This window comes from Hemitrygon akajei, chromosome 16, assembly GCF_048418815.1.
Source record: "Hemitrygon akajei chromosome 16, sHemAka1.3, whole genome shotgun sequence".
NCBI lineage: Eukaryota > Metazoa > Chordata > Chondrichthyes > Myliobatiformes > Dasyatidae > Hemitrygon > Hemitrygon akajei.
Genome location: NC_133139.1, coordinates 88,344,873 through 88,349,123, shown reverse-complemented (window position 1 = coordinate 88,349,123; position 4,251 = coordinate 88,344,873).

Genomic DNA, 4,251 nt, shown 5'->3' with positions numbered 1-4,251 from the left:
CGGGGCTCCAGCTCTGCCACGTCGTAGCGGGGAACGCGGTCACGTGGTCACGTGTGTCTGGTCTGGCTGTGCATGCGTCTGTCTGTGCCAGGTCTGTCTATATGTCTGTGTCAGATCTGTGTTTCTGTCAGGTGTCTGTGTGTGTCTGTATGTGCCTGAGTCAGGTCTGTGCCTGTAGGCGTCTGTGCCTGTTTTCTGTGTTTATTGCTGTCTATATGTCCCAACAGAGGGAGAATCCTATCTGCAGGCTGAGAATAAACGGGAAAGACATAAAACAAGTACAGAACCTTTGCTACTTAGGAAGCTGGGTGACATCAGATGGCAGGTGCGACATGGACTTCAAAAGAAGAATAGGGATGGCAAAAGACACCTTTACGGGAATGAAGAGTATAGAGTACTGACCAACATTAAACTGGGCATGACAACCCACCTCAGAGTACTGAAATGTTACGTTTATCCAGTTATGTTATATGGCTCAGAATATTGGACAATATCTAGTAACATGAGGAAACGAATTGAAGCAGCAGAGATGTGGTTTTTGAGGAGGATGCAAAGAATATCATGGAGGAAACGAATATCTAACGAGGATGTCATGAACAGAGCAAGCACAAAAAGAGAAATAATGTATGAGATCATGAAAAGGCAACTTAACTTCATTGGACATGGGATTAGGAAAGAGGAGTTAGAATGCACGGTAATTATGGGAAAGATTGAAGGGAAGAAAGCAAGAGGAAGGCAAAGATAAATGATGATGGAGACAGCAGCCAGAGAACTGGAAATGAATACCAATGAATTGATCCGCTTGACCCGAAACAGGAGTGTGTGGGCCATGGCAGTCAAAACTCAAACTGGGCATGGCACCTGATGATGATGTCTGTATCAGATCTGTGTGCATGTGTCGTTGTCAGGTTTCTGTGTCTGTGTATTGTGTCAGGTGTGTATGTCTGTAGTAGACTTTAAAGCGGACGCAAAAGAGAGAGATGGTCTGAGACGTATGCGATCGGAAAGCGGACGGGAGTTGGATCAATTGGGTCAGTTTTACAGCGCGGACCCGAGAATTGGGAATGCGGGCGCAAACATGGAAGGGGAGTTGCGAAGGGACGTGAAGGGTAGAGTGCCGCAGGGCACAGCGGCAGCAGGAGGGAAGCGGGGTGGGAGAGCGTCCACTATGGCGCGCGTCTTCTTGCGGGACCATTGGGACAGCAATACGTGGCGAGAGGTGAGGCTGGTGCGAGGTTGAGCCAGTTCAATGTGGCCGTTGGGGGAGGCTTGCCGACCGTTCAACTGATTTCTCGAGGTGTTACTACAGACGCGGAAGTACTGTTGTCGTGTAGTTTCTTGTGAAATGCAAGGAACGTAGGAGTCAGTAATTGTTACAGCAATTGCCGCGAATCTGTCAGCGTACTGGGCGAACTGTCTGTTTGAGATTTCTTTTGGAGCTCACCATTCGAGAGATGAATGTTGAATGTCTTTTCTGAAGGATTGCACAACAGCTATGCACTTATTCCTAGTCACACCTAACGCTGAACTACGACCCCACCGTTGAACATGAGTCTATTGTCTCCCAAAGTTCAAAGTAAATGTATTATTAATGTTTCTGTATGTCACAACCCTTTGCGGGCAGCAGTAATTACGGGAAACACAATTGAACACGGTGAAAGACTGCATCCAGCAGGACGACAACAACAACCAATGCGCAAGTATTAGGGGCATTGATGTTCCATACCAGGCCATGATGCAACCAGTCCATATACATTCCAACGCACAGCTATAGAAGTTTGTCCAAGTTTTAAATGACATTCCAAATCTTCACAAACTTCTAAGTAAAAGGTTCTACCTGTTGCATATTTACTACTTCTGTACTATTTGATTAATATTGTGAATATATTGTTCAACTAGCTATTCTTTGTTATTTATATAATTCATTGTGGATTGTATGTAAAAGTAAGTGGATGGCATTGCCATGATGTCATCATGTCATATGTGCACACCTCCCAAAACTGAAACAAAGTAGACAGACACCTCCTGTCTTCTTTCAATTAATTTCTGGAGTTACAAAGTATAACAGATGATGAGTAAGTTTTAAGATAAACCCCAGACTACCTCCTACCTGTTAAAGCGCAGCATGTGTTTTTTTTTGATGCAAGTGGGAGAGAAACATCTGAACTTTTGAAAAAAAAAGCACAGCACATTTTTTCCCTTCAGAATTGCAGTGAAGCATTAGATTTTAAAAAGGCAGAAAACAGATGAAATTCGTGAGTTGATAATCAATGAGTACTGGGGTGATAAGAAATAAAAAACAACAGAAATGGCTGTCTCCTTCAGAAAGATGTGTTTGATTGCACAAGAGATAACTGGATATTGTACACTGGACAAATAGAGCAATGTTTTGAAGCAAATGACATAGACAATGGGAATCAAGTGCCAGTTTTTCTGAGTGTAATTGAAGGAAGAGCACACAATTTGCTTGGAAGTTTGACTTGTGCAATGAACCAGAATTGCTCCACACAGCTCCAATCTGCTAATTAAATTTGCTGATGACACTACACTGATTGGCCTAATCTCAAATAATAATGAGACAGCCTACAGAGAAGAAGTCATCACTCTAACACAGTGGTGTCAAGAAAACAACCTCTCCCTCAACGTCACAAAAACAAAGGAGCTGGTTGTGGACTACAGGTTGAATGGAGACAGGCTATAACCCCTAAAGATGTCAATGTATCTGGGGATGAGAGGGTGAACAGTTTCAGTTCCTTGGCATAAACCACCGAGGATCTCATGTGGTCTGTACATACCGGCTGAGTGGTGAAAAAAGCACAACAGTGCCTCTTTCACCTCAGATGGTTGAAGAAGTTTGGTATGGGCCCCAAATTCTAAAACGTTCTATAGGGGCACAATTGAGAGCATCCTGACTGGCTGCATCACTGCCTGGTATGGGAACTGTACTTCCCTCAATCGCAGGACTCTGCAGAGAGTGGTGTGGACAGCCCAGTGCATCTGTAGATGTGAACTTCCCACTATTCAGGACATTTACAGAGAAAGGTGTGTAAAAAGGGCCCGAAGGATCATTAAAGACCTGAGTCACCCCAATCACAAACTGTTCCAGCTGCTACCATCTGGGAAATGGTACCGCAGCATAAAAGCCAGGACCAGCAGACACCGGGACAGCTTCTTCCACCAGTCCATCAGGCTGATGCAACTGTATTTCTATGTTACATTGACTATCCTGTTGTACATAATATTTATTAGAAATTATTATAAATTGTGCATTGAACATTTAGACGGAGATGTAATGTAAAGATTTTTACTCCCCATATATAGGAGGATGTGAGTAATAAATCAACTCAATTCGGTTCAATTTGAATTGATTAGGGACTTTAAGATAAAAGAACCCTTGGGGCAAGTGATCATAATATGATCAAATTCACCCTGAAATTTGAGGAGAAGCTGAAGTCAGGTGTATCAGTATTACAGTGGAGCAAGGGGAATTACAGAGGCATGTGAGAGGAGCTGGCCAGAGTTAATTGGAAAATAACACTGGCAGGGTTGATGGCAAAGCAGCAATGGCTGGAATTTCTGGAAACAATTCGAAAGGCACAGGATATATTCATCCCAAAGAGAAACAAGTATTCTAAAGGCAAGATAACATGACTGTACCTAAAAAGAGAAATCAAAGCCAATATAAAAGACAAAGAGAGGGCATATAATAGAGCAAAAGTTTATGGGAAGTTAGAGGATTGGAAAGCTTTTAAAAACCAATAGAAAGCAATTAAAAAGTCATTAAGGTAAAGATAGAATATGAAAGTAAGCTAGCCAATAATACTAGAGGATACTAAAAGTTTCTTCAGTTACATAAATTGTAGAAGAGAGGCAAGAGTGGATATCGGACTGCTGGAAAATGATGCAGGAGAAGTAGTAATGGGGGAAAAGATTTAAAAGTGAATCACAGTTTCAAAAACTGTAATGCTTTGATTAAAAAAAAATCTAATAATGATGAGGGTGACACAGGACTGAATATCCTTGAGATTTGCAATGTGGAGACTAACAAGAGAAAAGCAGTATGGCTTACACCTGAAGTGAATAGTAAAATAATTAAAGTAGAATTTGATACTGACTTGTCTGCATTAGTCATTCCAGAAAATGAGTTTGGGAGACATTTCAAAGATACTAAACTGAAGCCTACAAGTAACCAATTAAGAACTTATACTAGCTAAAATATAATTCCCGTGGGAATGACATTCGGAACAGTGA